Raw genomic sequence first — 14,417 nt, 5'->3', positions numbered from 1 at the left:
CCCCTCAGCGCCCGGCCCGTCACAGAATCACGGAAGGGCCGAGGTTGGCGGGGACCTCTGGAGATCATCTGGTCCAACCCCCCTGCTCCAGCAGGGTTGTCCAGGATCGCGTCCAGGCGGCTTGTGAACATCTCCAGCCAAGGAGACTCCACCACCTCTCTGGGCAACCTGGGCCAGCGCTCTGTCACCCTCACAGGAAATAAGTTTTTTCTCGGGTTCAGATGGAACTTCCTGGGTTTCAGTTTGTGCCCGTTGCCTCTTGTCCTGTCGCTGGGCACCACGGAGAAGAGACTGGCCTCATCCTCTTGACACCCCCCCTTCAGATACTTGTACATATTGATCAGGTCTCCCCTCAGTCTTCTCTTCTCCAGGCTGAACAGCCCCAGCTCCCTCAGCCTTTCTTCAGAGCAGAGGTGCTCCAGTCCCCTCGTCATCTTGGTAGCCCTCCGCTGGACTCCCTCCAGTAGCGCCATGTCTCTCTTGTGCTGGGGAGCCCAGAAGTGGACGCAGTCCTCCAGGGGAGGCCTCACCAGGGCTGAGGGGAGGGAACCTTCCGTGGCCTCGCGCCCCCTCAGCGCCTCGCCCGGGGCAGCCTGGGGCTCCCGCGCCAGAACCTTCCGTGGTGGGGACCCACCTCAGCACCTCGGCCGGCGCCTGCGCCGCAGGCCACAGGCTGTCCGCCTCCCTGTGACAGCTCGAGGCACACAAACGAAAGGGACGCTTTTAATTTAAAAATGATTTTTGCCCGAATTCAGGTTTCTCTGAATTCTGAGGAGCAAGTCAGGCCCGTCAAAAGGAAATGCAGAGTCAACACAAATCGTCTGGCTGCCAAACAGCTTCTCGGTGCACATCCCTCCCTCCCAGCCTTCCCGCGGAGGCGTTAGAGGCGTGCGGCGAGGCACCCCATGTGCCGGGGGCTCCTCCCTCACACCGGTCGCGGCAATCCCTCCCCGCTGCGCACACGAGCCTGCCCCGGAGCCGCTGTCCCCTGTGTGACCGACAAAGTCCTCCCTGCGCGGCCCGCTCCTGGTCCTCCAGCTCGGAGCTTGGCCGCTTAAAGAAATAAAAACTTACAACAGCCTCCCGAGAGCGAGGGGGATCCAGCTACAGAAAAACACCCGGCTTTCGGGGCCCTGGATTCTGCAGCCTTTTACCAAAACAATAATTATCTGAGGTGTGAACCACTTGCTATCATTTCCTTGAATAAGATCCGTACTTGGACACACATGGGAGTTAAATGGACAGAAATGAAAGGTGGTGTTACTCAGCCTTAATTTAACTGCAGAAGTTACTTGAGTTTTTACGTTTTCCACCCTTGGTTTTCAGATCAGATAGAAAGTTTCCACCAATATTCAGGGAAAGCGTTCGCTCAGCGCTGTAGTCCACAGCGATTCCACCGTTACAGTGTTTTGAAGACACTTTGTCCTGTCCTAGCTTGGGAGAAGTTATAGAAGGAGACATAATTCTCCTGAGATGACTCTTATTTACAGTTACAACACAAACTTGCCCTCACTTTACTTGCTCACGTGTTCGTTCTCTCTCTGTCAAGGTGCCCTCTTTGTCGGTCTTGCAGGAAATCTTCTTCCCAGAAATTAATGCAACGTAACTACTTTTTCCTAATATGAGCAAGCATAGTTTAGTGAGCCCAAGGAAATTATGGGGAATCAATCTTTATTTTCATAAAGTGTCTCAGAACTAAAGAATTGCCGTCAGGTTGCATGCATCAAAGAACACTGTGACATTATTGAAACAAGTGAAAGTTTGCCAGTAACAGTTTTCCCACTTCCCAGCTCCTTTAATGCTGGGAACTGGATCCTGTTGCTTGGCATTTCTTTACTCCACTTCAGGCTCTGTAATGAAGACAGAGACAAACAAGAACTTCACCTTTACAACTATAAAGTGCCTTGGAAAATAAAGGGTTTTGACCGACATGAGCATTTTGGCAGTTTTTGCTGTTCCCCAATAATCCTGCAGAGAAGGATGATATATTGCAGAAGGCATATGAGAGTTGAGTATCACATAACCCGCTCCAGGTTCCTTCCTTTTTTTTCTTTTTTTTCCATTCTTCAGAGAGGCATATCAGACTACACAAGTTCAGGGAATACGTATTACAGATCTATCCCCCCCCCTCACATAACTAACTAGACTGAATTGTATGGTGGCTTCCTGCTATTCAAAGTGAATAAAACTGATTCATTTGTAGACGGGATATGTGCCAGGCTCTGAACTCAGTGTTCTCCGAGTCACCATTTTGTGGATTTTTTTTTCAATAAATATCAGCCACCACAGGAGCTGCAAGAGAAAAGCAAAAGCTATCCACAGATCTCTCGAGCAACGATTATTATTCGCAAAAGCTTTTTCATCATTTAACATCCTGGTTTTTTAAGGAAACAAGATATTCTGGGCATTTGGGAGCTAGGTTGTTTCTGAGCAAAATCAAATCACAATTTAGCCATAAATTACTTCCTTATTTGATTTCTGCTCCTTCCTTAATTGTCTCTAGTCTCCTCCCCAGCCGTGCCCCACCCTCCACTGCTTTCACGTTTATCATCTATCTGTTATCTTTTGGCAAGATGATAGTACTTAAGTAGAGCCTAATGAGCTATAGTTTACATGAAAGCTGTCCTCAAACCCATTTGTGCTTTTACAGGACAACAAGTGATTTTTACTATGTTTACTTTGCTTGAAATACGAAATGTATTAATAAAGCTCTGGAGGGAAATCCAGATTCATCACCACACCCCAATACAAGGGGTATTCACACTTCAGAAAGGTCGTCATTGACTTTAGATACAGAGGCTGAGGAAGTCACTTCACTAGCACGGAGCACAGCTGCACACAACAGGGTTCGTTACTCAGCATCTGGTACAGTAACACAAAACCAACAGCAATTTAATGAACACATGAGGCTCTGCTCTGTGGCAGCACAGAAACTCCTTTTCTCCTGTTGCCGACTTCCCTCCTGTTCAGCAAACTCTAGCATGGCACTGGGGACATCCAACAGGAGGAATATGGCAAATAACTAGAGCACAGTAACTCGTGAAATTGCCCTATCACGAATACAAATAGATCATGATAGGCCAGTAACCCATTTCATGTTTTTACAGCAAAGAGTAAATTGGCCACTCAGAAGAAAAATCACTAGCGGAGCCCTCTGCCTGACAGGCAGCCCCTGTGGGTCCAGATCGCACCTTACACCTGAGAGCTGAGGGGAAAGGGAAATAGAAGATGCCTTTTTTTTGGAGAGATTCCACAAGCAGCCTATAAATCAGAAAATTTTCTCTAGCCTTTGCAAAAGGTCTTCCTGGGGAAGGACAGATTTGACCTATGCCCAGGCAACAGAGTACAGGAACTAAAATTGCAAGCTGCTAAAGTACAGCTTATGAAGTCATTAGCCTTTGTCCTCACATGAAAGTCTCCTGTTCGCAAGCTACATATAATGCAGTTAATACTGGCACCTGTAGACACAGACTTTCCCAGCGTCATGCTCTAAAACTACTTCGGTGTCCCTTCTTAGGAGGATCTGTTAGAGTCCCCTCCAATTGTTAAGTCCAGGAGAACCATGTTGGTACCAGATTCTTCCAAAAATTCAAATTCAAGATAAAGCAAGCCTCTTCCACAAATTCCAGTTTCTTACTCTTTAGCTGAGCTCACTTCATCATTCCCAGATTTGTATCTAGCTCTTTCCCCATGCTTTTCCATCATCTCTTTCCGTTCCTTCACAGAAGCAGCTCTACCAGGTCTTGTTAGGTTGCCACAGAGGGTATTCTCTGATCACTCCATTCCCGTAGTTCTTCCTCTTTAGTTACCTCTGTCTTGTTTTAACTCCTCATATCATAGCTTCAGAGCTCCAAGTCACTCCAGGCTTTCTCTCAGAAGGCCACTTCTTCACCAGTCTTCTCCTTTCATTAGGGTAGGCTTCCCAGTGAGGAAGTTCAGTGCCCAGATTATCAGTTTTTGCATGGCCGTATCTCCGTATACCAGCAGCTGAGACCATTAGCAACTATTAATAACCTGGCATGGATTATCATCAGCATTTATAGTTCTGAAGTATAGAATGAAAAGGAAATAGGTGACTGTAATTCAGTGAAAGGATCCAAATACTGTAAAGTTGATGATATAAGGAAATCTCAGAATCCAGATCGTTGCCGCAACGCGCGATTACAAAGAGCGAACTCTAGACACGCGTGCTCTACAGGGCCGGCTGTGGGCCTCAAACCACAGCTATGTTTTTCTACTTATACATGTTACAGCATTTGCATTGTTATTGTAAAATCGGATACCATTCCCATCAAAAGGTTCTCCTTTAGGAAAAAATACATATGTATATATGCTAAATGAAAGGGTGTCTGATGATAAGAGCAAAAAATTAGTACTCACCAACACTAACACATCAACTTTATTGGATTGCAAAGCTTTAGTAGCAAATCTGTGATGGAGATTACTTGTGTCTCATGAAGATTACATGCATAATTCCTCTTCAAAATTATATTTAGAATAATAGATGGGCCTAAAGAGATGTAATTCTTTTGAGGATGCTGACATCAAAAATCTCTAGGTGCAGCTCAGCTGATTTATAACAGGCCTCTTTATATAACAGAGGTCGATTAATTATTCACGATTCTCAGAGAAAAATTAGATTAAATATATATTATGGATGGCAATTCTCAATTAAAGATTAAGCTTCATACAGCTGGATAAGACAGGAGGTAGCAGGGAGTGGTGAGGGTGCAGCACTCAGCGGTAAGTACATGTTGAAGGCTGGGAACAAGAGGAGTTAATATACCAGAACAGGCAAGCGATCTGAATTTGACGATTCTCATGGAGCCTCCACAGCGGCCCCAACCAAGTGTGCAGCGCTGTAACAAAGGGGCAGAGAGGGGATTCCTTTCCAGCTCCAGCTGGTGATTAGCTTATGGCCTAAAGCTTAAGAACGATATGCCTTGTAATTTTTTTTAACCTCATGAGTGTAACAGCAGATGTGATTCCTATTCATATAAATGCCTAATCCTTTTCTAAATCTCACTAACCATTTCCTCAGTAATATCTTCCAGCAGCAATATACTCTGGGCTGATTATACAGACCAATAAAAATTATTTCCTTTCAGCCCTTTAATGTATGTTCCTGCCCACCCATTCTTTTGTTCATATTAAATAGCTGAGTAATGCCAGTACATACTTTTCTGTAGAAAAAAGGAAAATATTCTATCTGCTTTGCTACACGGACCCACAGACTGTCGGCTTTTACTTTTCTCTTACGGCAATAAAAGTCATAAAAATACCTGAGCACAGGCCCATTTTTAGCCACCTATCATTTCACTTCAGAAGGCAGTGGAACAAGAGATTGCTTCTACAGACTGGTTTTTCCCATGCTTTATGAAAAATCACTATGGCATTTTGGTAATTACCTAAGATGTAAGAAAAAATAACTATATTGTTCTAAAAAGACAGACAGGATGCTTCAAAGAGAAAGAATAGCAAGAGATGATTTCTAAATAGCTCTTTGCTGGAGACACACAGGAAACTTGTTTCTGGCTGTTCAGTCATCACCCAGCTCCAGTTCAAACGCTGAGTAACCACACTGAGTTTAAGAGCCCTGCTGAGCAAAAGGCTTCAAGCTCAAGCTCAGCTTTTGAGCTTGAGTACCTCCTGGCCTCTTAAACTCGGCTATGCAGCTCCATCACTGGAACTGGATGGTGGGTTCCAACCAGTTCAGAGCCATGGGCAAAATGAATTTTCATCTGTCTTCTAAGGACAGTGCAGAGATATACTAACAGTATATATCCCTCATGCAAATATTATAAATACCTCCCCTCTGGCACGTTCTGTAAGGCTCAGACGGAGACCTCTCTGCTTGGCTGGGGGCTGGGGCACAACAGCGACAGGAGTTCTCGGGAACAATTTAGACTTACAGACAATCCAGAACTTAATAAAAAAGAAGGTGAGGGTCTGAACATCATTAGCATAAACAAGACATTAGAGTAGAGAGAGTTTCTGACATGTATACTTAAACTTATTAATCTATATTAAACACACTCGTTCTATGGTTAATTCACTACATCAATATCGACTTCTGTTTCTATGAGTGCCTGCGGTAATTCATTGCACGCACAGCAGCATCCTGGGGGCAGTGAAGATGAAAGTACGCTGCCTTACAATACCTCTCCGCGTTCCTGAGAATCAATAACACAGCGAAGGGCCAAAAAAAGTGGCGGGGGGAGGGGAGGATTTATGGCTATGGTTAAAGGATCTATGGCTTCTCCCGAAGAGCTGTACAGAAACCAGAAATAACCTCACAAAACTGCTGCTACACGCTCTTTAATTTAACTCTGAAAATCAAATACAGACAAGTAAAACCGTACAAAAAGGCCTCTGTTCTCATCTGTATCACAACTGTTCCCTATTCTGGTGCCTGTATGAAATACAGTTCTGAACTACAACCTAAAGCCACATGAGCAGATGTGTCTTCCAAGGTACATCAAACTGCAGGGACATGGAGAAGAAAGCTCTTAAAAGATATGTAACTGTTCCTTAAGATTTAACCTGGTTGCACTCCCTGCAGGCACTCATTTGTATAAATACCGGATGCGCAGTAGAGGCAATGATGTCAGCTCTACGTCACTATTTTTAGCTTTTTTTTTTTAAAGAAGCATTCCGTTGTTTAATATTAGAAAGAGAAACCCTTACTTGATATTGACTAACTATCAGTCACGGTTGTATAAACCTTCGAGATAGTCAGTATTATTTGAGGGCATTTTTATTTATGTAAATTACTAGTAAATAATACCCGCTCCCACTACACTTTGTAGGTCTTCTGTTTTGCAGTGTGGTCTCCCTCCTCACCGAGACGCTCTCAGATAACAGCTGTGCCTTCACCCTTCCGTGGCTCCCTCTCACATGTTTACTGCCTTATCTGTTTAGATTACAATTTTATGGGGATCAGCGACTGGCTCATCATGTGCTTGTACAATGCTTAGAAAAAAAGGGCAACTATAAATAGCAATAATACAATTCCTTACGATAGAAAGCCTAATACATCAAAGCACATGTGACAGGCCCAGAGGTAATGCGGTAAAAGCACCAATCAGGGTTCGAACTTTTTGTTTGAAGTTACTGTTGTTAATATGTCCTTTTCCCACAATTGGCGTTACAGTGTAAACCCTCCAGCATCCTTCAAGTACAACACGGACTTTTTTTTCTCATTCCCAAAGCCAAATAATACACCGTCTTTCACAAAAAAATTATTTTAGTGAGAAGAATCAGAACTAGCAGCTGCTGGACTAGCTTGAATTAGTAGGGTGTTTTCTCCCACCCCGGCAGTCCACCGCTGGATGATAAACAGATTCTGCCAAGCAGACGTAATCTGTAAAGAGCTTTCCAAGTTTTTAAGCAGAAGCCAATTTATAGTGCAGGTAAATTAAGGTAATAATACGCTGGTAAACAGAAAAACTTCCCACTTTGTGTTCAATGCGTTCTTACAAACCTCCTCATGGGGCTCGCTCTTTCCCACAGCGCTAGACCTCTTCCAAATCTCAAGCAACTTTTGACATCTCTTCCTCAGAACGCGTGCAGAATGGTACAGTGGGATGAGAGCAGAAAATGAGCTTTCATTTACCACGGCACAGTCCACATACATACCTGCTCCCTGTCTCATTCAATGACTCTTCTGTGTACTGTCAACAGGAGCTTTGTAATATAGTTCTCTTTCTGCATTACACCATCCGCGTTGGTTTATATCAGGTATATGGTTTTGTTTCATTTTTAGCTCAGACTGAAATATAATATTGTGCTCTAACTTTTTTACTGTTATTGTCCTTATTCACACCCGTGTAATTTTTCCACATTGAATCAGTGGTACTTGATATTAGTATGTATCACAGTCTATGAGCTATGAACTCCTCTGGTGCAAGAAAGCTTATAGCATCATTGCAGTAGAAGTGAATTATTTCAAGTACACTTGAAGCCGCTGGAATGAAGTTCTAGAATAGCTTTGCAGTATGAGTAATGAGAACAATATTCTCGAACACTTTTAAGAATATTTTTGATGTGGTCATCGATAAATTGGATTTGATTGCCACAGAGATTTCTACTGATCTTTTTTTAAATCGGAACCAGTACTTTTAAATTAGTAACAGGGTAAATCATCCTCTCCCTATAAAAACCCTCCTAGAATCTTTGTGGATTCCAGTGAGGAACGAAGGAACCTGCTTTATAGGATGCCCAGCCCCAAAATTCTGTGCAGCGCTCTGTTATATTTTGATTGTAGTTAAAGCAATGTCACTTCCATTGTACTGAGCCTTCTTGGTCTTCTGACAAATTATCTTTCATGTATATGATGACAGATCCTCTCATTTCCATCGATTTTGGTGAAGGCAATAACTTTTAAAGCTGTGACAATATACACCTCCAGTAACTCACACTCACAGAGAGCCCTTTTACATTTAGTTTGAAAGACCTGGAGCTGGAGAAAGCTAAATTTTAGACTGGTGTTTCAGGGCAGCATTTTCAACTTACAATTAAATATTTTTTTCTTAGCTTTTAGTTATTTATTAATGAGAAAAGATTTGCAGGAAGTTCATGACATATTCTGTGTTTTTTAAAATAGATGTATCAGATTTAATGGAGTAAGCAGAATTTTACTTTTCAGTCATTCCAGCTCTGCTTTTCATTTCTGTTTGCTTCTAAAGTTCCATTTTTAAATGGCTACAGGGAAGGGATTCATCTGACCTAGTCTCTCTAGGGTCCCGTTATCCCCAACAGAGAGAAACAGGAGCTTTTAAAATGCAATTCATCTCATCCTAAAGCAGACATCTAAAAAAAAGTCAAATGAATGTTACCATGAAAGTGCCTCTTTCTCTCTATTGACTATAAGAAAGCCCAAGGCAACGAGCTCAAATAAAGGCATCCACATCACAGCATCTAACTGCAGGTGGGAATGTGATTGACATTCACAAGCAGCTGAGACTTACCTGACCTAATTTTTGTAATTTTTTTTTCTTTTAAGAATGCAATGATTTCAGCACATGTCCTTTCAATGTATTGAAATGAGTATTGAATATTTTAACTCAACTTCTTAAAAAGTAAAACAGCAACCCATCTAGTAGCTGAACTGTTACGCACAAAGAAATAGAGGTAGAGTAAAAACCTCTTAGCTGTTATCAAAGTCTGTAGGACAACATTCATTTCTTGTCATTTAGATTATGTCAGATTAGCAGGCAGCGTGGAAATGCACTTGACAGAAAAACACTTTCCCCACAGAACAAAGCTGTTGCCAAAACTGCTTGGCCACAGTTCAGCCAAACACTTAGGTGCTCTGCTAAACAGAAATGGATTTAAGCATGTAGTTAAGATGAAGCACTTGCTGTATTTCTTTGCTAAGTCAGGGCCCCTGTGACTAATGCCTGTATTTTTTACATTAATTTTGAAATATTTCACCAAGTATTCTTTATCAATTGCATATCAAAAGAAGTTAAAACAACACATCTACTACTGGTAATCCAGTCGACTCCACTATAATGAACAACATAAAAAGCATTTTAAAACCGTTCCAAGCTCTGCCAGTTGTCTTGTGCAGCCAAGATACCTAGACAATACATGTCAGCACCTGAGCAAATCCTTAATGTCAGCATCAGTATCATATGGAAAATAATTACTTAAATTTCAAAATGTCAAGAGGCTACTTTACTGTAACAGCTTATTCTAGAGCCCTGCTCAGCAGAAGCAATCTAACTGGGAATGCCGTGCCCGCTGCTTTAGGCTAGCCCTTGCAGAATACGTGTGACATTGCGCTGGCAAATCATGAATGCTGCAGTACGCTACTTAAAACAGCAGTGAAAGGTTATTCAGATAACAATAGAAAAGTTTGTTTCCATTCATTTTTTGGCTGCCCTGCTGCTTGTTTCAACTCCCGCATAACAGCTCTTTTCAGGATGCAGCCAGGGTACTCACAACCCCACCCACATCACATCATCGGCCCTCTTCCACAGACCTCCCCTTGCTTCCATAAGAAGTGTTTCCATAAGAATATGTGGAAGGAAAGCCAAGCATCATGGCTTGGATTCACAGGCAGTGTGGGACCTTGTGTGCTTGTATACAGCCAAACCGGGCTCTCCAGCGCACGAAAGACATCGACCTATGGAAGCCAGCCAAGACGACTGGGGCTGGAGCACATGCAGTAGAGGGGAGGCTGAGACAGCAGGGTTTGTTCAGCCTGCAGAAGGCAAGGTCTGGTGGAGTCCATATTGCTGACTACAACTACCTAACAGGAGGGCACAGAGAAGATGCAGCAGACTCCTCTCAGAGGGCCACAACGACAGGACAAGAGGTGACGGGGGACAAGTTGGAACATACCAAACTCTGACCACACACGGAAAATTTTTCAACTATGCAGGGGGGTAAATGCTGGAACAGGTTGCCCAGACAGGTTGTGGAGTCTCCATCCTTGGAGAGACTCAAAACTTGACTGGACAGGGCCACGAGCAACCTGACGTAATTGTACCTGCCTTGAGTGGGTTGCACTAGAGCTCTCCAGGGCTCCCATCCCGCCTACATGACTCGATGGGTCTATCGCAATGGAGTTCCCTGGAGTTTTACTACACCTGTGCATTCAGGTATAATAACAACCATTAAGTAATACCTTCTGGCTAAGTAGTGGAAAGGAATCTAAGTTATTTTCAAGGAAGAAGCGGGAGATGTTTGGCAAAAAAAAAAAAAAAATTAGCTGAGGGAGCTAATTTAATACATTAATACAGGAGCCCGTGGGGGTGGGGGTGGGGGGCTCTTCATCATTTTTCCGATAAATACCACACATACCTTTTGTAGGATATAAAAATGTTAACTAAACATTACTGTACAATTCACAAGAAAACTGTAGTAATTATAAAAACAAAAGCCTAGTGAATAGCTGAAACGCTGCAAAGCTACTTCTATTATTTATAGCCATTGTATATTTTCCTGCTGAACTTAACAGTATTAGCTGTTACTCAAGTATAAGGATATGCTACTTAGAAGGTCACTGTAACGTGCCAATAAATAGACTTAACTGTAAACCCCTAGTACTTTTAATCATGCAGTGGCAGCAGACACAAAGAAAATCTAGATAAACCATGATCTTCATAAATGCAGATGGTTTGGATTTTATGGAATTGGCTTGAGCAGATTAACAGAGCCATAACCTAAGCAGAAAATGCTCTTTAGGAAATCAGACGGATGCTTCACTGGCTTACCCAACAGCCTTATGATGATAAACTGTTGCCAGGTCCTTCCAAAGTGACAAATTATTCTATATAGTGGGAGCTGTAAATTCACAGCAACAGTTTCTAAAAACCTCCAGTGAGATGGAAAAATGTAATACACAAGTTCCCAGCAACAGAGTCAGCGTTTGTGTATCGGCGCATGAAACCTTGGGCCACAGCTTCTGTGGTTGTAAATCTTGGAGCCTCACTCAAACTTCACCCTTGGAGGCCCTTGGTTTTAGAAGTCTCCAATTACTTCTCTTACACCAAACATCTATTGCTTTTCTCTGACGAAGAGTCTGACTGTTTCAGGACGGCAGACTTCAGGAACCTGCGCGGAGTACCAAAGCTCTTCTCTCCAGTCAACTGTTTGTCAATAGCTTTCATGTCCTGACCGCACACTTGTCCCTACGAGGCAGTCAACGTGCTGTGAGTCTGTGACTTCCAGCTCCCCGTGACAGGGAGGACAGGCAGCTGAGAGACGGGGCTCACTGACGTGACGAGCCCTTGCTTTTCCCTGCAAAACGAGGGTACGGTTTGGGGACAGAGTTAAGCCGATCCGACGGACGGCCGTCACCCAACGAGGAAGTCCCCGTGCTGCCCTGCCCGTCCCGAGCTGCACGCTCCTCTCCGTCCCTGCTGCTGGCACCAGTCACCAGCCCCACGGAGAGCAAAGCTAGCAGAAGAACACTCCCTTTTGCTGAGGAAGACGAGTTTTACACTAGTTTACCCCCCGAACCAGCTTGCGGGGTGAGCGCCCCTCGGGAAGCGGCCGAGGCGGGTGGGCAGAGATGAGCCCCGCTGTCCCGCCACGCGGCGCCCTGCCTTCTCCTCCACCTTTCAACTAGCCAAAATAACCGTTACTCAACAGTGCCCATACTATGGCCTTATCAAAAATAAAGGAAGGGACCTCATTAACTTAACAAGCAGTCAGAATATTTTTAAACAAGAATTGCTACGGTTGAGGAATGGAGAGAGAACTCTGAGACTGATTAACTACGAGGCAGCGGTCAATGCCAAATGTAAATAGTCCGGAGCAAAAACGGGACATACCTCCTTCTCTCTCCCTCTGGCGGTTTTAATGTCTTTAGACGTCACATACGACAACAACAGTTAAGAAATCATACAAGCAAGAGTGTGTTTAATTTGACGGGGTATTTGCTGCATGTTGATTTTTGTGCTTTATTTGTCTTTTAAATGATTAATTTGAATTAATTATTTCAAAGGAGATTTTTTAAAAAGTTCTATTCCCAAGGTATTGCTAGTTCCACTGAGTTTATCAAATCAGAAGAGTAATAATGGAAAGTTCTACTTGTATCCTAATATTTTTTCAGCCTTTAAATGGAAATTCATTATTCTGTTTCCAAACATAAGAACAGAGATCTACATCCACTGAGCAAAAAGGCGGCTGTTTACAGACACGCTTCAGCACAGGTCAATATTTCTTCCATTTTAGAGCTTGTCAAAATATTCTGTAAGAAGAGGAATATATGTTGTTGTTCCCAAATAATGCTTTTCTCACTGCAAAACTTGCCAACAGTAATCATATTTCTTTTTCTGGAACAGTTTCATAAGAAATTTAATATATTGTCAAGTTTAAGTTTGATCAAGTGACACTGTTGTATCTACGTTTTCAGTATACATCCTTTTTAAAGCATTATGGCAGTGTGGAGGGACTGAAAATGCAATTTTGAACATACTGAAAACTGGTTCTGAGCGTACAAGAGTTAACCATTGAAAAGTATGCCAGTATTTTGTAATCTGTTATTGAAAATACATAGACAATTTATCAAAACTATAAAACAAGTTGAATCAAAAATCCCACAAAACACAATTTTTTAACTTAAAAAATTTTTCTTTTCTCTATTCTGGTCTTTTCTGCTTTCATTGCTTTATGGGGATGAAATGGTAACGCAGTGGCCTATATCAAGATACCCTTTCTGGAAGATTTCTGGTACAGTTTTGGTAGAAACACTGATATATTTACATTTGCCTGTGCTGTTTAGAAAGGAATTAACTGTGCTTCCACCTGTCTGCCACCTTCCTCTCTTCACAGCCCGCTCCATTTAGTATCCTGGGCCTCTTCGCACAGCCAAAACAGCTAGAGAAGATGTTCAGGTGGGGGGTGCTGATCATGACCCGCTCCTGCTGAAGTCATTAGGAGTCTTGCCAATCAGAGCAGAAATTTGGCACGTTTGGAAACTGCCTTTCAATTTTTAAAAGCCTCAGAAAGAGACGGTCGAGTCCCATCACTGAGATGGGACTGAGCGTCTTCCAGCTACGGTAGCAGCGTGTGTCATCCAATTTAAAAATCCCACGCTTAATTTCTTTTAGCCGTATGGCATCAGCTGAAAGTATTAAAGAAAAGCATGCAGCGGCTTTACGCTATCAGCTGAGCCCTCCGAGGGACCGCATCTCGGTCAGCCTATTTCGCTAGTATTCTCCTCTCAACGCAGCGGGTGGGTTAACCTTACCTTTGCGCCAGACCTTGCTGTTTAACGTCAGCGGATTTTTTTTCTAAGCGTCTCCAATTGTGGAGAAGTTTGAGCTACCTTTTGGCTGGATTAATTGCTATGCAGTTTCCAATGACAATATAATACTTGTGGCCTGAGCAAGACGCGTGCCCTCCTGCGGCAGGACTCCGCGGCGGGGTGACTTCCGCGCGCTTTCCTACTTTTCGGATATTAGTCAGACAGGCACAGACAGAAGGCGCTGAAACAACGCTTATACAACGAGCTGCTTTCATAACTTCCTCCCTGGTTGCAATGGTAATGCAAAATAACCAAAACAATTTCAAAAGAAAGACAAAATATTTTCTTTCTTGACCCAAGTCAAAAAGAGGGACCAGAAGTCGGAGCATCCGTTCTTCCTCAGGCCAGTTACTCTGACTTATAAATGTTGTGGGTCAAAACACCCTACCCATTTTCCAAAGAGAAAAAGGCAATGTTTTATATTGGCCTACTGTGAATGCAGTTTTTCCAAGATACTGAAAGAACTGCATGAAATAAAGGCTTGTTATAGTATAATTTTTGTAGCCGGTGAATAAGTCATTATTTTCTGAGGAGTCATTGTACTGAAAGTATTGAATTAAAACTTTTTGGTGCTCAAACAGTTCAGAAGAGACTTTTGGGGAGTTTCGTAATAGTTAAGACCTTAGATGTTTGTTTTTGTTAAAAAAAAAAA

This window comes from Struthio camelus, chromosome W (assembly GCF_040807025.1).
Source record: "Struthio camelus isolate bStrCam1 chromosome W, bStrCam1.hap1, whole genome shotgun sequence".
Classification (NCBI taxonomy): domain Eukaryota; kingdom Metazoa; phylum Chordata; class Aves; order Struthioniformes; family Struthionidae; genus Struthio; species Struthio camelus.
Note: the sequence above shows the minus strand (reverse complement) of the source record.